At 38.6% G+C, this 22,153-nt stretch overlaps 1 long non-coding RNA gene across 1 annotated transcript in view; it reads left to right on the top strand.

Moving 5' to 3' along the window:
• Nucleotides 1–21,715, top strand: part of LOC138411932 (uncharacterized) — a 53,759-nt gene extending 32,044 nt beyond the window's left edge. Inside the window, exons 2-3 of the long non-coding RNA XR_011244425.1 lie at nt 20,136–20,233; nt 21,278–21,715. This is a non-coding gene — a long non-coding RNA (uncharacterized lncRNA). The remainder of the gene's footprint in view (nt 1–20,135; nt 20,234–21,277) is intronic.
• The last annotated feature ends 438 nt before the right edge of the window (nt 21,716–22,153 follow it).

The raw sequence follows: 22,153 nt of genomic DNA, 5'->3' as shown, positions 1-22,153 counted from the left end.
TGTTAGTGAGGCAGACTGGCTTTCATTAGCGTAGTCATTTGGCATCGCTGAACCATGAAGATGGTTAAGTGATATTATGTTAACCTCCTGTTTTACATCTAGAGTCGAGATTAAATGTAATTAGGTGTCTTTGTATTTCCCACACAGTCTTCTGGGTAATTGATGACTGACTGAAATCTTTTATTGACTGTCTGCACTATTGTCCCTGTGCTGTCTGCCATTTTCTCTACAATTTGCCAAGACTACAGACATCAGCTGGCATGCTAAGGCTTTGACTTTCGCTGTGGACACATCAAAAGCAGAATAGTGTGTTCCGTTAAGCAATTTATGGTATCTCTGCCCTATTTTTAGTCCAAGGTTTGGCTGAAAAGATATGATGAATGTTGAATGTCTCTATGCTGGAGAAAATCATCAAATACCTGGAACCAAACATTGAAGCGTGGTACCCTATGACCTTTAAAATATAATTGATGTATCAGATTGTGATATTGGTGGCCTTTTTAATAGAAACATTTACTGTGGCAGCAAGAAGTAGTTTTATGAGAAAACGCACATCATAGCATCTCTGTAATGCAGTGGTCACGATTCTCAAAAAGATCTTTACATGATTCTGCCTCAGACATTTTTGCTTTTGTGAGGTTAATAGCTAAATAAAGTCTGTAACCCTCAGTGATTCAGTAACATGTAACTTTAAGCATCTGATAAGGTTGTTAATAAGATGCTAACACTGAAGAGACATTGCAAGATTATGTGAAACTGCAAATCATGCAGCTTTGAGTATAAAACTCTTGGCTGTACTTTTTTTGTTCAACTACAATCAGGACAAAACACATTTAATTGTGCAACAAAGTAAAGGAATAGTCTTAATTGTGTAAATCCCAAATTTTAAAGTTATGAAAGTATAATTCATACAAGAAACTAATTATATTTGCACAATGTGCAATATGTGTTTGTGGCCCATTTCAATTATAGAGGTGTAACACTGGGATCCACTGTTATCTTCAAGGGACCAGTTAAATTAACCCTGCAATTAAAAGTGGTTGTTTTAGCTGGAGTTTGCTGTGAAAATCATGTAATATTAAAACATGTGCTTTAGCCTGCTGATATCAAGTCAACCTCCTCTGCTTAGAACAAAGACTGCATAACAAGACCGTATGATTGTGATGCAGTTATAGTGACCACGGTAATACCTATGGGCTCGCATGAGTACACACCTGTGTAATGTAGCGACATCATGTAGCTTGTTGTTGAAGGGGCAGAATCTTTGGAACTATGTTTTACTAAATGAAAGTCACTGTCCCTCTGTTCATTACACATTGCATTTGTCTAACCACAGTGTGATTGTGTCCACAGACATATTCTGAGGTGTGATTGGCTCATGCTCAAGTGTCTTTCTGCTTTATTAGTTTCAGATTGTGTTTCGTATTATTTTGAAAGTTTTTCATGCGTGACAGGCAGCTGACTGCTTGTGTTATCAGAGCTGATTTTACACGCTGTCCATTGTCCCAACTCAAACAAGGTGTTAAAGCAGCTCATTTTTGAACTGTATAATCCATTGGTCAGACACTTTTCGGTGTTAATTGAAAAACTAATTGAACCAGAAGACATGATGAGAACAATCTTCCAGAAATATCTGAGATTCTGGTCAAGGAAGGATTTCATCAGTGTCGCAGGTTTAGGGAGAATCTGTTTGTTCGTTGAGTTTATATTTTACAGTGGAGGAGGTCTTAGTTCAATTCTGTTCAATTCTGAGGATATGAAGTTCTTAACAGACACTGATTCTACTGTTGTATTTAAGTCAAGTCACGATTAGACTTAACTGAAAAAAACCTACTACTTTCCTGTATTTTCTAACTGCAACATTCAGACATTATTATTCTGACCATGGTCATGCAGGTTGATGTAGTTCCTGTAACAATTCTTATCAGATCTTGGCTTTATCATGTGCAAATATTTGGAGTTCAATGTCCAACTCTGCAAGCCATTAATGTGCAATGCCTTTGCTTCTCTATTTTAGATGGCACAGCTACATTTTAAACTCCTTAAGTTGGTCCAGGTTCTTCAAAGTGACCTCAGAGTCGACACAGTTTAAGGGAACGCAGCATTTCAGTGGCTGTTGGCTCGTTTTTCTTCTGACGTTTCAGCCCTGCTGATGATCAGGATCATGATCATGATCATGATGATGAGAGTAGCTCTGGGGCTGGAGAGGCAGATGGGCTCACCATTCTCCCTCCTGCCTGCCACTGGTCTGACCTTCACATCTCTTGAAAGCATAATACCTGTGAATACTTTGATTATGGCCAGGCCAGACTGTACGAGCCCAGGACCCCTCACTGTTCAGGTGAGTGTTGAGGCAGTAGAGTGGACATGATTGACTCTCACTGGAAACCCTGCAGGAGTGCAGCGTTCCAACAGATGAAGGCAAAGTGATAGAGGGAATGGCAGATGAGAGAAAGGGGGGGGGGGGGGGAGCAAGCCCGCCCTGCATTCTCTGGCTAATTAAGTGTTATTATCCTGCACAACAGGAGGTACCTGAAAAATAATTGGCCACAGCGACAGCTAAATGTTCCAATCTGGAGGTGAAGCTAAAAGCACTGTAAAAGGTCACATGCCTTTATGCATAATGCTGATCTTATTAGTGCCACAGTCTGTCAAAAGAACCACCATGAATTCATAGGCAAAATACTAAATTAAATATATTCGCCTCTTCTTTGATTTAAGGCCAATCTTGGGTGAGGGAAATTAGATTTTTATTCTAAGATTTCTGACCTGTTAATAAAAGAGTCCCTCTTCAGTCCTGGCTTTTATTTCCACTTACCTGGTAAAGTAAGACTTTTGTAGTGCTAATGCCAAATGAAAAAAAAAAAAAGCTTATAGGGATTGGCCATCATATTATATAACATATAACCCCATTCATACATGAAATTTGATTAATTTCCTCTTTTTAACACACCTGATCTACTGAAACAGAAATAACCACAGTGTGCTGAGGATATATACTCTATTGTAACAAGATTACTGTGTGATTTAACTTTAATTAACACCTATAATGAGAGAGGAGTCGTTATTCAGTTAAATCAGCTACAATGCACAGGTGCTGTGTGTTGGTATTGGCACTAGAAGCAATAATTCTTCCATTTCTTTATATTTCTAGCATAATTATTTTAATTGCTTGTTTTGTTTTGTTATTTTATTTTGTTTAGCTTTATATTTTGAAAGGAACAGACCAGAACTATAAGTTATCTTGACGGCAATACAGCACCAGATTACAAAGCCTCTGCACAGAATATACGGCTCCAGTTCAAAGCCTGCAGCTGTTTATTTTGTTGAGTTTTCATGCTAGAATAGCTGCTTACAGCTGTCCAGCTGTGTGGTAAAAAAAATGTTGGAAATAAATGTCAACAAAGTGTAACGCACAAACGCCAGACCCGCCATACAACTACTGAACAAACTCCTACAGTGACGTTTCCTCCACTGCCTCTTCTCTTCATGGTGGCATTACTAGAATGTGACTCTGTTACAACGTCAAGAAATTTCCTAAACCATTAAGAATTGATTAACACTGGGTTATCAAATAATGGAAGACATTTGGAATAAAGGTTTAAATAATGTTAAGAAAATTTGTTCAACAACTATCACCAATTTGTGATAAATGTGGCCAAGCAGAAGCAGATTTACTTCACAGCCTTGTCACATGATCAAAAATACAAGACTTCTGGGTCAGAATACTTTCTTTTTTTTCCCAGGGTGTTCGAAACGAGAAAAGAACGATCCACTCTTGGTTATACTGAGTGTCTCTGAGAACTGTAAACATTCACTGAGAGAACAACAAAGTTTTTTGTCCTATTGCGTACTCTGAACAGACAAGATTAATCTTCTACACTGAAAGAGTAAGGATATACCCACTTTTGAACCTTGGATAACAACTTTGATTGATACCCTCCACTTGGAAAAAATCAAACATCGAACGGACTCTGAACCTGTGAGCTGGGGGTTTGTGGGAAGGGAGAAGGGTTATTTGTGGGAATTGTTAGGTAATTCCTTTTTGATTAATTTAATAGAAAATTTGAGTCTGTTTTGATTTTTTTGGTATGTTTCCCTTTGTAATAATATTTTTTTAATTTAGCAAAATGCATGTTGAACTTTGGAAAACTTCAAGCAATGCTTCTCAATGAAAATGTTTGAGACAGTGAAAAAAAAGAGAGAAAAATAATTGATTTACTGGCATTATTCAGTATAAAAATACAATTTATTAAAACAACATTGATCATTGTTGAAATTACTTGAAATGACTTTCTGTATATAGTGATGTTCTAGGCCGACTCATCTCAAAACTAAAACATTAGCAGAAAGTTCTTCCCTTTATTCCTTCATGACTTCTGGCCTTGTTCTTTGTCTCCACATATTCAGGAATGGAGTCATAAAGCCTCAGGATAAGTCCTTTTTTTTTGCTTTGGTTTAAAAAATGTCAACTCCCACTGACCTGTCTTTGTCCTAACTCACACCACTGGGGGCATATTGGGGTCAACTCTCATATCTGCATTGACTTTATATATAATCACTCTACCTCCAAGAGTCACTTTGTCTTCTGTCAGAGGACATATTTTTAATGCAGCAAACTGTCAGCGTGGAGGTCAGGACGACAGATTGAAGAAAGACTGCTGTTTGCATTAGCCATAGCTTAAATCATCTCTGAGAGGGTTGTATGAACGTGAACAATAAACTGTGTGGAGGATAATGAGATAAAACTTGCAGCATTGTTTGAGTCCTTCGTACTTATGATGGGAATCTTTATACAGAAATTGTATGAAGTCTTTTTGAAATCTATTTTTTTTATTATTATTATTATTCTTATTCTTCCAGTTTTGCTGTACCAACATCAGACACAACATTAAAAACCTGTAGCTGGTTGAATGGATATTTTGCAGGACAAACTTTTTCCTCTGTGTTTCGGCCTCTTGTCCAAACAGCGTTTTAAGTGGTTTCTGTGTTTCCGCGTGTACATGTAAAACAGTACATTAAAGAAAACAATGACGTCACAACTTACTTTGCACATACCCACTGATGCTTTATATCATTGGACTTTGGGCTGTGTGCCATAAATGTGACGAAACAGTTACTGTTGCCAAAGGAAAAAACAATTTCACAGAGCACACTCACAGTATTCTTCTCTGGTATTTGGCGCATTGTTGATGTAGACTTTATCGCCCCCTACCGGCCCAGGATGCTTGTTTGATTGTTCTTGGTAGTTTTTGTGTTCTTGTGTGGACAGGGGAAAGAAGGGAAAATATCTGTTAAAAGAATATCCTCTGTAGTGTAGACAAGGCTTTAATGTTATGGCTGGTCAGGGTATCACAGACATCAAAACTTCACGACTATAGCTACAAAATAATGAGCAGACGAGATCAGTTGACATTGTGGATGTGTTTGTCTCTCTGTGATAATGACGTGTCAGGAGTGTTGCTGAAGGTTCTTTCTACTGATGCATCAAGGCAATACATTATTCCTAACCTTACTATATGTCAACGCATTTATTGGAAATCAAACTTTTAACCTCAATAACCAGTCCACCCTTGCAATTAATAATTAAAGTGTCCTCATTCACTTATTCACTAGGCCACACAGTTGCTTTTTCATATAAAAAAACTGAAGTCTAAACTGTATATTTTCAAAGAAATAACCCGAGCAAGAGAGCTATGAGGCGATGCTTTGATGGTAAAGCTTGATAAATTTAATGTTGGTCAGCAGTTAGTGTCACTAGGGAACTGTAAGAAGCACCAAAGCAGTATTTCTAATATTTTATCCAAAGTCTGAGTGCAACACTTACATGTTACATGTAGGGACTCAAACTACAGAGGAGACAGACAGAGTTTACACTATACAGAATTAAGCAATGATATGTACTGCTGTCATTATTCACTTTGTTTGCACTGAAGAAAAACATTCATAAGATCTGTTTAGTGCTTGTAAGAAAAGGGATTTCTTTCATTCTTGCTTTGTTCTAAATTCAGAAAATGTATTTTGCTGGTGCCATCTGAAGGAGTTGCCTTCACATAGTGGTGTATTTATCTTTTCAAGGCTGCCTTACCAACATTTATATGGATTATAGCGACATTTATTCTTGAGTTATTTATTTGTTATGTGCCTCATTCCATAGGCCACAGGTGTCAAGCTTGCTCATCCATCCCTACAGTTTATTATCCACAGCAGTGGGCAGCCATGATCCACTCTGCACCCTGAGTAATGCCTGCATTTAAAAAACAAATTTAAAAACTATTGGCTTTTACTCTACACAGGAATGTTAGTATGTGGTTGACTGTAGAACTAGAGCTGTCATTAACCAGTTACACGTCTCATTTGTAAATCAAAAGGCACTTTGACTTGTAACCTGCTTTTAGACATGCACTGCATTGTCCTGAAATCTTCCTCGAAGGGCTGTATGTGAGAACACAAATGTCCATGTTATTAACTCTGGACATTTTCTGGAACTTTTTTCTACCAGCCTCCAGTAAAATGCCTGGTAAATGTCCAAGTGAGTCCATGCGAGAATACAGCAGGAACATGACTGGAAAAGTCAAAGTGTGCCAATGGAACTGTAAAAGTATCGCAGGATGATAAAGGATGTCATAAACGTAGAAGACAACAATTATTATCAGAAATCCAGTGCCAATCGGGGGCACAGGTTTCAACACAGCTGGAACCATACCTTGCTTTAATAAGCACTGATACTGTTACTTGGTGTTTAATTATTGTAGTTGGGTTAGGTTTTGTTTTGTAGGTGAACTTGGTATGCAACTTTGGGAAGACTTCTGCACTTATTTATATTTTTATATTCAAGTTAATTATAGTTTAAAATGTTGAAAGCTAATATGTTAAATTTCAACTTCTAATAATATGTCCAATTAAAAAAAGACTTCTACTAGACTTACTCTTACTTACTCTACTATCTTCTACTGCTACTTATCGACTGTCATTTTGTGCTTTTTATAAATAAAAATTCAGCACCAGCATTGAATAAAACCCAAATGATACCCAACCATATAGAGGATGCAGACGAAGATGTCATCCTGGAAAGAAGATGAGATTCAAGAGCTTTTGATGATGAGGGCTGACACCGAGATTCTCAACAAGTTGCAGGTACAATAAGACACAGCATTCCTGTTGTTGTGAATGCACCTGGCTCCTGCAATCTTGAGTTAAAAAGATGACAAACTAATAGTTAACAATCATTCTGTTCTATTTAAATGCCTTCATCAGCCATGACATCATGACAGTGAGCCTAAATCTGCAGCTAAATGAAATTCTGATTTCCCTGCCATGATTTGTCAACATATTTTCTGCGAAAAACGCTCAGACATCTCATTTGTAAACAGCTGAAGTTCACAAGTGATGACTGATGTGCCTACACAACAACAAACATGGATTAGATAATTGAGTAACGAGCTGCTAATAACCAGAGAATACTTGGGGAAAAACAAACATCTAGTGCATCATTACCATAAAGTGATACTGCATCTAAAGGCAGCAAAATATACTGTTTGTTACAAAAAAAAATGCCATGCAGTAAAGATAAAATATTACCTAATGAAGACAATGAGAGAATAAGTCCCTGTGTGTTTGGAGAGTGAGACGCTTTGTTCCTGCTGTGAGCAAGTGTAACATGAATTAATGACCAACCAGCAGCACAGTGTGTTGTTATTTCACAGACTGCTTTGATGAACTGAAGGAGCCATGGCAATACTTTTAATACAAAGGATTATTGCTTTCTTTATCTTTGCTCCGCACAACACAATAAGAATCGACTGCATTCATAAACGCGCTGAACAATATTAGGTGTTGTCAGATAACTGAACATCATGCTGTGAATCGCCAGATTTTGTTATGAACAGCTGACCTAGAATACCCGCATTTTGCAAAGAAAGTGTAAACAGCACCCATCTCCACAGTTTGCACCGAGCAGATGGCCGATGCAAAAGTTTCCAAATAGTGTAAAATTGATCATTTGGGTTTGTGAGAATTACGTTATCAGGTGACCATTTTACAATATTTGTGCCCTTCACGCACCTCGTTGCCCTTACTATAATTGCCCCCCCCTGACCCCACTGAGCTTCTTTGTCAGCCAATCATTCACCTGATGCTAATGAGCAGGTACCAGCTCCTCTGTCCCTCTGATATCATGCCTGAAGATTGATGTATTGATCTGCTGAGATTGATCAGGGCAGGGATGATACAGCAACATCACATGATTTATTCAGCTTCTAATATCTCATGTCAGGAACACCCTCTGGGATTTGTCTGTTGAGGCCCAGTGTACTTTCATCATCCACTCAGAGCCTCTTTCCACACCACAGCTCCAGTTTCCCCACATGCAAGAGGCAGTGGCAGTCTCCACTTATTAGTGAGACTGAATACTTGAATAAATCCCAACACAGTTTGAAAACCAGTGCTTCTTATATTTATTAGTTTGTCAATAGAGGATTGTTTTTGTTCCTTTCTGTTTCCCACTTAATAAGACTGCAACATGATTTACGTTCTGTGGATGGAAAAAAATTAAGGCAATCAAATGAGCAGTTTTCCATTTCTCCAAAAAACAAGACTTAACCAAAACAAGGCAAGCTTCCCACTCAAAATAATTTATTTGTGTTCATCAGTTGGAAAAACAAATTTCTGATGCATTAGACATACTCACTACATGCGCATGCTCTACTTTTAGCACTTATGCCATTTGTTTACAAAATCCCGAAAACCTAATGAACATGAAATCACAGTCAGCCGTCTTCCAGTGGTGAGCAGAGAATCTGTTCAGGCATCAGCCGAGCGGCGGCGCAGGCTGTTGTGCACAGCGACGGTTAATAGTTTCAGCTTCAAACTCTAAAATTACCGCCTTGATACCAAAGGTTCTTCATTCAATTTAATGAGCAATTGACAGTGTAATTATTTTAGCCTGTGACCTTCAACAGTGGACCAGTACACTTTTTATGTTGTGTTTATGTCCCTATTCATCATCTCCCTGTAACCATGGACACTAAAGGAAGTATATACTGTTTACACACGCATTACATTTACATTGACCCGACACTTTTAGCAGCTGTTGAAGTAAAGATAGGCTCCTTTGTAGAGCCTTCCAACATTTAAATGAGCAGTCCATGTGTTTTGTGAGTCCCTGAACAACATATACATGAGACATGTCCCTGAGCTCACAAAAGAGCCTGAACTACTACAAATGCCTGAATGTGAAGTCCTCGCTTAAAGTGTTGTAGCTCACTTTGCTGAAGGTGAGATAAGTACATGGAAACAGACAGAAGCTTCAGTCCGTACTTCTTGTTCATTATTTCTGTACGTCTTCAGAAAGCATTCAAAAAGGAAAGAGACTGACAAAACAGAACAGAACAGTACCACTGGAAATCATCTGGGGGTAGTGTAGCTAATAGTTCAAGCGAGATTACGATAAGGCACAAGGAAAAAAATTCAACCTTGGGGGAATTTTTTGAGGAGAGACTTGGTAAGTTGGTAAGAAACTACAGGCATCTATATAATGATTTCACAACCACCTCCAGCGTCAACCTTGTTTGTTGTTGTCAGAAACCCTCAAATCTACACTGCCCTCCATCGTCCCAGTGTAAAATACATATGGAAGTTTGCTGGAAGTGACAGATACATTGATTGAAATGGACAAATCTCTTTTTGTATGCAAAGGCAGCATGAATCAGCCTTAACATGCTCCACGTGTCTCTTGCAGGATAAGGGGTATGAAGAGGAACAAAATTAAGCTCCTGTTTTCATGTCAGCATACAGTAAAAGTAAAAAGTTCAAATATGATTGGAAAATGAATATAAAAAGCTAAATGATGCCCAGCTGAGACCTTAACCATGTTACTATCTACAATCATGTAGAGTATGTTGGCTCCTCTGGATAAGTGAGGTTTAAAGATTCATTTTAAAACGAAACACATTAAAGATCATTTGAAGTGAGGTTGTATGAGTACTTGAGTACTCTCGCCTGCTTCTCCAAACTGGGAGTGCGCCAAACCAAATATACTGCAGGTGATAAACTGACTATGGACAACCCCACTTCAGAGAGTCCAAACTATCCTTTTCAGGTCCACGTTGCAACCTTTTGCTAACACTGTGTTTGATTTTCTAATCAGTGTATCAAGTTTAACAATTTGTAAGTATTATTCTTTGTAAATTATCAAAGTACATTTTCTTGGTGTTTCTTGCAAGATGTTAAAAAGGTCAAAACTAAAAAAGAAATGTATTTCATATTTCTTGCAGTCTTGCAGGACATTTTTCCAACAGTTATTTGTGCTGTAATTTAAAAATTGTCTAATGAATGACTAGCCTCCCAGCGGTAAGTGTAGAATTTGTTCAGACTTCAGCGGGTCACTGGTGCTGTTTGATGTGACTGGTGGGGGCAGCAAGCCCTGTTGTTCTGGGTGGCTGGAGGGCAGGTGAGCTTCCACCGGAGTGAAGAATGGGTCGGGCCCATGATTCATGTGGCATGTTGTTAGTTCAGCTGGTGGGGAGGGAAGGAGGGTCAGTGGTATCACCCAGGCTTCCCATTCTGTCACCCCCCACCCCCACCATCCCATCTGTCCTGTGCTGACAAGCTGTGAGCAGAATAACAAGTCAGCATCTGTCCAGTAGTGAGATCCAACAAGTTATCTAATGATAACAGTTAGATCATGATTACAATACAGCCTCGTAGTTCAGTCAGTAATCACATGCTCCTCTACGAAAAGAAAGACTGGATAGTTCTGAATTAGATAGCTTGATAAAAGACAGTGACACCACTAAGTCACAGTTTTTTAAAAAGATGCAGACTCCAGAGATATGTACAATTCAGTTTTACTCTAATTAATTATTGTCTTCACACAGTAACAAGTAATCTAGGCCAAAATTATAAAATATGAAAAACAAAACGCAGTGCTACCAGCCAACATTTGGACAGCTCGTGCAAAGTTTCTGCCAGGGAATAGATTAATATTTTGGGAAATATACCCTATTATTGCTTTTATCTAAGAGTGCGATGAGAAAAGTGATATTACTGTGGTGTTTCCCACAGAATTCAATCTATAGTGGTATCTGGGGTTGCATGTTGCTTGTGCTTAAAGAGTGAAAACCAAGTTCTCATGTGTGACACAGAACTGCATTTCATGCAACTTGCATGTACAAACATAACTGCACCTGAATGAGGTCTGATTGTCTGCATGGACTGTAACAACTTTATGGACAAGCCAGCAAACATGCAGCAAATAGCACTGCACACAGCTATACCATGCAGCAAAGGAGCAAAGTCTGGAATAAAAGGAGAAACAGCTAGCCTTACTACTACCACCAAAATTCAATAATCCACATGCATCTCAAAATTTAGACAGAAAAATGTAAAGGCGGATTTTGGTTTTAAAGGTAGTGTAGCAATTTTTTTTGAGGAAGAGCATGTTATCTATTTGCTAGTGTCTGCATCCTCAACAAATGTGTACAGAAGAACAAATAATGTTATTCTTCACTCACACACTCCTGTCTGACTATAAGATAAACCAGACTTGGTCAAAACAGAGTTTATAGTCAGACCATTGAGGACGTAGTTGAACACAGACCCACAATATACACATTTTCATAATCACGGCATCATCACATAGTTTTTGCATTCTGTCTGCTGTTGGTTTCAACTCTTTGTCTGTTTGCACATAAGCTCAGTCAGACATTACACAGACTTTACCAGGCAGCTGGCAGGCTAAAGCCGGTTTAATGCCCGGTTCAAATGATTTGCATATTTGCGTTCACACATGCAGCTCCCTCAGGTAATGTCTGGGAAAGTTCAGGGTTGCAGTACATTTCCAAAAGCAGCGTTTTTACATCTTATTTTGTGGTGCACAGACTTCACCCAGGTAACAAACTGCTGCTCCACCTCGACCACTCACTGAGCACGGTAGATGCAGAGGGAGGTGTGCCTCTGGCTATCAGGACAGCAGTGGTGACTCAGTTAGATTGGTGCTTTTTTTGTTAAAAAAAAAAAATTTGGGTCTTATAATACAACATGACTGTACCATTTGATTTTGAAAGAGCAACTACTAACCAACAGGACTGATTGACCAATGGTATGACTCACTCACTGACTCACTCATTCACAATTATTTATTCATTTTCATACACGTAGTTTAGTGTATTTCACACATCATAAATACTTAATAGATAAATGAAATGTTAAAAAACAACCATAAAAAAATACAAAACCTCCAATACAAGTTATATATTAGTATAAAAGAGAAAATTCTCCAGAAAATAGTTTGACAAAAATAAACTACAGAGAGGACTCTATGCTATAAATACAGATGAATAACAGAATCTGAAAATTGCAAATCTTTAAACAGCAAATCAAATCCAGTAAATATACATATATTGCTAGTCTGTGAGTGTACTGTCTTGACAATACCTCTTTAATCTACTGTCAAAACTCAACTCACAGAACCTGACACTATGAACTCCGAAAAGAGGAGGCAAAGTGTTTTTTTTTCCATGACGCTGTTAGGAAACTCATCTATTATTTACTATAGACCACATATATTGCAGAGGTTTCACATGAATGGTTTTTTGGTCCGAAAAGATTCATCTGGTGACATTTAGCTTTTGTTCCGCTTGTTCATGGGAAAGACACATTTTCTTTCATTTTTCATGCGGGGGTCAGTCTAGAGAACCAAAAAATGCACTTTAGTAAGCGGAAGCGAAAGCTTGCCTCGGCTACCTGCTTCGCTGCTGTGACCTTCAGCAATAAAGGCAGAGCCCTGCTATTTTGCAAGTCGATTATTGGATGCCCTTTGTCAACAGCCAACTTATACTATTTCAGCGTTCGGATCAATAATTTTAAGTTTACCTCCGTTTTGATTATTCCATTCATGTGAAACCATTAATATTCATCTGGAGACAGACAAAAAGAAGTCAAAGCCAAATTCTGTGGCCCCCCTCCTGTTATGACACATCTTTCAATCCTCTGGAGAAATCATGGCATATGCACAATTCACCTCTCACCTCCAGCAATGGCACATCGGTTACGTTCATTGTTTATCTTCTTTCTCTGTTTTGCATATAAATATCGAGGTTGAGTATTCGTAATATGTTGCTTTGCCATGTAGAGTAGCGTGCTGTGTGTGGACTTGAAGAGAAGTGATCCTCAGGGCTATGGAAAAATTACTGAACCCTGCTCTTTGCACTCATGTGCAAAGCATGAGAATTCTCCAGTCCACTGCACAAGCTTCTCATGTTTTTTTTCTCTTCCCTCTGGGCAGCATGTTCTTACATATACAGACAAATTAGCACCAATATGTTCCTTCAGAAGATACTACAGCCTTAATGATGAGAGCTCTCATTAGGCAGTAGAACCTCTGACTTTCATCTACTATTACTACATGGTAGCAGTTGTGTGCTCACGAGGGCTGAACTACTGAACCACGCCATATCCAATCTCAGCGTTAATGCTAGCTGATATGTTACCTAGTCATTTCAGCATTTTCATATGGATGAAAGCTACAGTGAAACTCAAGTGTTTGTGAATTTAAACTGAAAGGGTGAATGAATGCCTCCAAATCCCCCCTTTGAGTCTCACAGTGGTAGCAGTCTAATCCTAATCATAAGAGCACAACTGGGCTTTACTTTGATCATTCTAACAGTGTGTGTAGTCATGGCATTTCATCAGGACTTTATCAAGAAAAACTTCAAGTTTAACTCAGAGACTGGACATTACTTTCATTCTACTTCTTCTTTTCCTCAACTTCAAAGTCCAACTAGTAGGCTTCTGATTGCTGCTGATCATTGTAAATATTGCCAGGATGCAAAATAGTTTCTGTTCCCGGGTTCGACCTCTGATACTATTGCCTCTTGCTACTTTTTTAGTGATAAATCCTCCCTGTCTTCTTAAATATAATGTAAAGCAAAAGTTCAAGAACACAAGTATTTGGAAGTTTCCACTTCAGTTTGTGTCAATATCGAAGGAACAGTGTGGGAGCTATAGCCTAAAGATGGGTGATCTTCCCCCAAAAAATGATACCACAATGTTTTTAATACACAATCCACAATCTGAGTTGCAATCTTTCTTCACAATTTTGAAATATTGTTGAGATTACCCAGAGTCAAACCAGCCTAGGGACTTATCTAGGTCCATTTGAAACACAATGATGCATTTAAGATCCTGGCAGATCACACCATGCATCTAAAGTGCATCAGTATCTTATATCCTATATTGTCCATAACTTTGAATGGCAATCCTTAGCTATATTGAGTGTGGCTGCCTCTGTCACTTATTTCCAATGTTTTAGCATAAAATGACTTGTACTGACCTGAGGGAAACACTCTTGGCATGGTCTTTCTGATGCTTCTTTTTAAGGCGGTTGAATAGAAGTGCGCATTGATTGATTTCCATAGAAAATGGTAAGATTGCCTAACCCTGATATTGCCCTTTAAATATAATATTAACACAGCACACAGCTATGTCTCATTTCATACACAAAAGAGCACTTTGCACTTGGCTCAAAGCTGATAAAGAGTTGGGAGTTGCTATTTAAGTTGAGGTGGAGTTTTGTGTCAGCAAGAGGGTGAAAAGGTGACCATGAAAGCTGAGGCAGAACTCATGCTCAAACTTGTCTGCCAAGATAAGCAGGTTGCATTCTAAAAAAGCAGGTATTTACATCTATGTAAGTGTTGTAAATGAGGAGGAAATAGTTTACATGGTGAGGAAATGCATTGATGCGACTACACATCAAGTCAAGAATGCTCGTCAGGATGTAGACGGACATGTTGAGTCCTCAACAATTAAGACTTCATAACCTCAGTGAATTCAACACAAAATGCACAAAAATGACCAAGCAGGTCGCCACAGAAACTGATTCGTGGAACAAAGCACCATGATTTGATTAAACAAAAATCGGCCTCTAAGATGATGGAAAGAGTAACGTGGATGTAGCAAAGCCAGAACTTATCTTTCAAACCCGATGGTGGTTCTATCACGGCTCATGCATGTATGGCTCCAATGGACTTGGCATTTATTGATCATTTATGTTATATGATTTAATATTCAGCAGGGCGATAATCCTAAACACAAGGCCGGCAACCACATAGGTTTTCAAAGTGTGGAGGTGGAATATCCCAGACTGGCAGAGTCAGTTACTTGACCTCTATATGGCTGAGATGCCTTCTACTTGCCGAAGACCAGACTAAAGAAACAAGAGAGGATACAAATTATCTGCAGGTGTCCAAGACCTAAGGCACTGACTTCAATGGATTTTCCTTAAAACATTAAAAAAATGACTTTGCTTGACCTCATGAATATCTCACCAATTACTTTTGAACCCCTAAAGCCCGTCGTTCACTTTCATATGCATCCTGATAAACAGAGAGAGCGTGTTGTGCTGAGTTCTGCCTGCTGAGAACTGAAACTCACACAGCTAAAACACACTGCTAGCCAGCTGAGTCCTGGGGTAATGCTGAGATGTGCGTTCCTGATGAGGATGGCAAAAACCCGATCAATTCTTTGCCTGTCCACCAGGGCACTGATGTGGCAGAATTTCTCCTGTTGTTTCAGATGGCTGTTCCAGCAATGACAGATGGGCGTGTTTGTGTAGGTGTGTGTGTGACAGAGAGAGAGTGAGACTGCCTCTTGGAGCAGCTAACCCTAAACCTCTTTGTATTTGATGGAAACACTGGATTTTTATCTCACACACATTTCATTCTTTACTAATTTGAACCTGCTCAAATCAAAGCTAAGACCAAATACTTACAGTTTACTTCCAATTCTACAACGTGTACTGTTCTGACTACATTGGGAACTAACAAGTGATATACATCACTTCTTTTGACAAAAGACTGGGATTTAATTGTTGAACTGACTTTTGTATTCATAAAATACAAGCAGATGTCCTCTCTCTATGTTTTATTATATTGTTAACACATCTGTATTGAGGGTGTGCTGATCACCAAATGAAACCACTTTGTAGCTTTAATGTCATGTCGCTGAAACATCATGTAAAATAACGTTAATGTTCATCTGTAATAGATTGCATACATTGAAATTTGCTCCCAATCAGGGTTAGTGCCACATAAGCTATTTACAATGACTGCTGTTCAAAATGGTATTTACAAACATATATAGATTAGTTGAAGCAGTACATAGAGCACATACATATATTATGCACATTAAAGTCATGTTCACACAAGTAGCACAAATTACAACAGACATGGAGTTCCTTGATACAGGAGTGATTTTAGAGTTGGACAGTGGACGAGAAGAGAAAAGAGAAGAGGGGACAAAGCTTTTGCTGAAGCAAGCCCCCCCTCAGCCTGATTGTTTTGTACTTTCAGCTGGAGGGAAGGAGAGTGAAGGCAGCAGCAGAGCAGCAGGTGGCCGCAGCCTGTTACAACTGTACACGCTGTCTGTGGTGTACAGGAAGAGCGGGGAGACTGAACATGTTGGCAGCTGTATGTGAAATGCTGGGGCCGTGTTCAGTTTGTGTCGACAAACCAGAACAAGGGTGGTGAAAAAGCATATGGTTCCATATAAAAGGACCAGTAGAGTGGTTACATTGACCATGACTCGCTTTAACTGTCCGTGACACAACCGTGACTTGTCAACCTGTCTGTATAAAATCCTTTGAAATTTAACTGTGCAGCTTTGCAGTGGTAACTGCTGCCATCATCCCTGAAAGTCAGGACTCTTTGTGATTTTGCATGGACACGACAGGGGAGTGAGAGGGTGTTCGGAAATTTATTGTGGTGCTACCATGTCATTGATGCAGATCAGAGCAACCTGATAATAAAAATGGGCTTTAGAGGGCATGGATGTCATCCTAGGAATTCATTTTTGTAGTGCTCTTTATCACGGCTTGTTTACAGCTCATAATCATGCTTGCATATTTTCTTTGTGAAAAAATTACAACATTATTATACTGAAAAGACCTCAATCAGCAATGATGCTGATTTAATAATAAAATAAATAATAATAAATAAGGATATTTTTGGTGATGAAGGAAGGTGCATATAATACTAAGGATACAGTTTGAACAACAAAAAGAGGGAAAGACTAGATCTCAGATGGAGGTACAAAAAACAGACATTAGTTTAAGTGTAACAGTTCAATCAAAGTTGTCTTCTCATTGAGCCGAGATCCCTCAGGTTTGCTCGAGGAAAAAAGAGCAAATATCAGCACACAGTCTGCCACCTCGACAACTGCACACCTTCAAATATGAAACATGGAGAAAAACAAGAAATACAATATTTTGTGGCTTTTATGCAAATATGACATTTCCCCTGCCGGCACCACAGAGCCAGGTTCTCTGTTGACCACAGATACCTGCCTGTGTTACTGCTGAGGTGGCAGCAGCCTCTGTTGCATTGAGTCCTCATTATTTGTTATCAACAAATTAATACCTTTCAAATAGAAATTACACTCATGCAATTCTAAAAGTTGAGTTGCTTGTGAACTGAGTTATGGGAAGTGTATGTCAAATCTGTCACTGCACAGGCATATCTCGTGGCTGCACCTTGGGAGCTGAATCGCAGTGCATAGCAAGCATTATTTTTTTCACTGAGCTCTATCATAAAAAGATTGAGGCAATGATACAGAATAGTCCTAAAATACAAAATAACAATGTCACTGTGTCTTAAGAGCACAAGTTTATTTGTCTGTAAACGTGTGACTGGCATTTTTCTGTTTGACATGGGAGCATTAGCAAAAACTAAATACAAACCAGTTGATAGAAATTCATCAATTGATTAATAATTGATTACTGCCAGTTTCAATTTAATTCGTTATTTACATTCAAAGTGGGAACTACAGTGTTCAGCATTTAATGATTTAGAATATCCTTGCCAGCAGCTTTTTTCTAATCACATTGGAAAGAATAGCCAAGTAAATCTTGACCACAGTTTAGATTCTATCCTGTTCCCATATTTTGCAGTCATCTATCATAGAGAGACATTCCCGAACAGCACTGCAGCAACCTCAGGCTTTCATAATCGGTAGATCATCACTAAATAATATCCAATTAAAACTGCATTTGTGATGTCTCTGTTGTATTAACAACAGTGTTGTGTCTGTGTGTTAATTTGTTTATTTCAAAATCCTGTAACTGCACAAAAGTCCCTGCAGAAGTACAGACTTTGTAAAGGGTGAAACAGATAAAAGACAAGTGCACCATTCAGTTCTATTAGAGGAAAACTCTCTAAATCCATTGCTTTAGACCTGCGGGTTTTATGCATGTCTAACATACATTATATATCAAGATTGACGACCTTTTTACACTTCCTACTGTGATTCAGAAATATCCCAAATACAAACACTGCCATCTTGCAACAATGACACCATCTGGAGCGGGGGGGAGTGTGGATCAGAGGATAGGACCATGGTATCAAGGTCCTGCCTATACACACACATACCTGTATATATACTCCACCAATTGTGAGTCAGTCTTTGACATTTCATGTTGTTTTTATATAATCAAAAAAGCAAATAAAACCAACTTTATCATAAAAATGAGTACTTAAACATGAACCAGTATGATACGCACAACTTAAGATATCAGAAAACTCTTTGAGAAAAATGTATTTTTTGATTTGGTCCATGTCCCATCCACTAACATGGAAGAGGTTTATGAACTATACTGCAGCCAGCCAGAAGGGGGTGACCAACATGCTTTTGCTTCACTTTTGGGGAGCTGTCATGTCGCCCATCTTTATATACAGTCAGTGATCTAACAATTTAGTTTCTTTGGTCTAAATATTCAACAAGCTGCCACAAGTCTCAAAATGTAAACATGTCATTCACAGGAAATACAGCTTTGACCCTATTTGATAGATGTGGAGAGCAATGTCAGACTGTTATCCATTACCATAGAAACTGAAGGCTGAATCCATCTCCACTGTCCCTCTTTAAACTTCAAGTTTCTCCTTTAAACTAAACACTGTGGTCACATTTCATGTGATTGTACTTCTGCTTCCTCTTAAATCTTCTAAATATATAAAAATTTTTGTTGTTTAATTTAATACTGACATTTTCCTACATTTCCTCAACAACTCTGAGTAGACACAAGCACTCAGTGTTTGAGGACCACCTCCAATGCTGTTGGCGGTTTAGCTGCCAGCTGTCTTTTGAAGGTAAAAGGAGAGGTCCAAACCATAACGTGTTGTTGTGTTGGTGTAACAGAGATCTCATGACCATTAAGTACGCTGAAGGATAATCAAAGCAAACACAATCAAATCTTCTGAAACATTTATCTTAAAACTTATTTTTCTTGGATTGCTGTAAATCATTTTTGTTAGAAACAGGGGTGAATAAAATTCTCTCTTGATCGGGATCTTAGAATTATATGGAGACAACACAACAGCTCCACAAAGGAGAAGCTTAATTGTCTTGATTGCCCCCTAGTGGCTGGCTGCAGCATTGGTCCTAAACCCCAATACCTCCATGTTAGAACACCCATTGTTGTGATCATGAGATCTAGTTCCAAGTTCTGGAGAAAGCTAGTAAGTAAACTGCCATTTTTCCTTTACATCTGCATTTATTTTGTTAAATATCTGTTAAGATTTGGAGGAAAACAAATACAAATACGTTTTGTTGGACAGAAGACTGTATATAAAGATGGGCAACATGACAGCTCCCCAGAAGTAAAGCCTATTCAACTTGACCCCCCCTGGTGGCTGACTGTAGTTAGAATCATAAATCCCACACAGTCTATGATAGTGGATGAGGCATGAACCATACATAAAACAATCGAAGTAAACGTGAAATACATTTTTCTCAGATGGATTCTGACATTTTAGGTTGTTCTTATCACACGGATGTATTTTCAAATGAAAGTTTGGTTTTAATTAGTTATTTGACATTTTTGTGAAACGTCATGATTGACAGTTGAGACTGACTTGCAATTTGTTGAGTGTGTATATTGGCGAGACCTCAAAATATCGCAGCTCCATCTCCTAATTGCTACTGCGCAGACTCTGGCTCCAAATTATGTCAAAAAAGCCAGATGGCAGCACCTGTATTCCTGAATATTTTAGGTTCAATTTTATTCAGCAGGAAGAAGGAGAAAAACACCTCTATGATTCTATGATTTGGATCAATATTTCAACATGTATTTTATGCTCTCTTAGATCCCCTGTTGAAAACACAAACCTGCTGACAAGACTGTGGCATTATAGCCTGTTTCTGCCACAGGAACCTAATGCTGGTTGCCACTAGTATATTTAAGGTGAGCAATATAGACATTTTTCATTATTTTTACTGATGTTAGAACCAAGGTTGTATTTTGTCTGCCTCCTGACTTATCAGAGTGCGATGAGTGTGTGCATGAACGAGAGAATGAGGGGGGAGGAAGCGAAGAAAGCTTGCAAGTGAATAAGAGAAAAAAAACACAATAGAATAGGACAACACAATTCTGTGATGTTGTTGTGTAGATTGTGGGAATTGTGTTTCCAAAAAAGCTGTTACTTATGATTCTGTTATTGCCTGTGACAGTGGAGGCAGTGGTAACATATAACCTGCAGAAATGTTATGTTTCCAGTTTAGATGCTGAAGTGAATACCTGGGGCTCTCACTATGGTATCTAGACGTATTTGGTTAAAAACACATAAAAGAGCTTTGTCTAAATGACTCGGGGCAGTTTGAGACCTCCCTCCTTCACCTCATCAACTACATTTGAGATATTCCTTTTGGAATTTATCTTTTAAGCTACTTGGTGTCCATCATTTGTTCACATCTACCCTGAATTCAACAGTGTTAAATAATTTTGAATTTCATATTTGGAAAAAATCTGCAACCATTCAGCGATAATAAGTATCTTGTGGTTATGATTGTCAGCTCTAATGCAACACTTTGCACAGTAAGCTGAACAAAGTATCAGTTGACCACAGTCGTATCCAATAGAAGATGATAAGTACCAGCCTGTTCTCTGAGGGAGGACATCATTCACCCCTACCTTTCATCTCTATGAACTGCTTTTATTTCTCAATAAACACACCAAAAAGAGCAAATTTAAACCATTCCAACATTTCTTTGAATTTTTGCAACACTCACAGCGCAGCCTTGTATTTGAAAAGAAGGAAAAGGGTGCTGGATCAAGGCATTCAGAAAACTAGCTATTTGTATAATTTATGGTTGTGTTAGTAGTGACTGTGAGGCCACACAAAATTCCCTGCTAATGTGTTTTAATGTTCCTGCAAAATTACACGTTATTCACAATGTCCAAAATAACTTGAAGGTCAGCAGCATTTAATCCTTTGTATCTCATTTTCAGGGCATCAAACACAACACAGGCCCAGTGTTTTGGAGTATAACTGCCTCTGACAAACAAATATAATGCCATCCGCTCCTTGAATGGTTTTCATGTGCCAGATGTGCCCGCGTGTTTTTTACTCACATTTGGTATTTAGTCATGGCGTGGACTGTGAGCTTCCATTCCATGTGTGAGACCGTAAATAAGCCCAGGATCCTCTGGGAGTGACTACATAAAACACTGTGGTTAGCAGACCTCAGTGCCTGCCAGAGGCTGAGCCAGACCAGGGACACTTCACTTCTATCAAGTAAAGGCAAAATCCACGATATCTCTGTTTATCTAGCAGAAGAACACACCATCGAGAGATAATTCTGCTGTAAAAAAAAAGTGTAAAAGGCAGTTGACTGATTGTCCTGACAAAAAGCTTTGAGGAAAAAAGGCTTTGATGGGGAAATTTTGTTTTTTGTCCCCAACCCTCCTGATTTAGACCTTATTATTTTCTATATCTTATATATTTCTATATTTTCTGTTATAATGAATTAAAAAAGGGTGAGGAGGACAAGAAAAAAACAGATTTCTTTTTCTTTTCAGCACATGTGTTAAGAGCGGTTGAATTCACTTTTAAATATGCCTTTTCTCTAGAGGTCCCAGCCCCTTGTGATGTGACCCGCATGACTAATTCCATTTAAAGGGGAATAACATGCATTAGGGCTCGCACTTTTCTGCCTCGCATTTGCATAATTTTGTTTGGCAACTTGGAAAAGGGCCATTAACAGCACTAAGACACACACTGTAAAGGGTAGGGACGGAGGCAGATCAATAGTTTACATCAACATCTATCGCAGCATCGGTGTCCAGATCAGGAGACGTTCACTAATTCGAATTTGTGCTTGAGTC

The sequence above is a fragment of the Paralichthys olivaceus genome, chromosome 10 (assembly GCF_024713975.1).
Source record: "Paralichthys olivaceus isolate ysfri-2021 chromosome 10, ASM2471397v2, whole genome shotgun sequence".
NCBI classification, from domain to species: Eukaryota; Metazoa; Chordata; class Actinopteri; order Pleuronectiformes; family Paralichthyidae; genus Paralichthys; species Paralichthys olivaceus.
The sequence above is the reverse complement of the archived record's forward strand: the minus strand, read 5'-3'. Positions and strand labels throughout refer to the sequence as shown.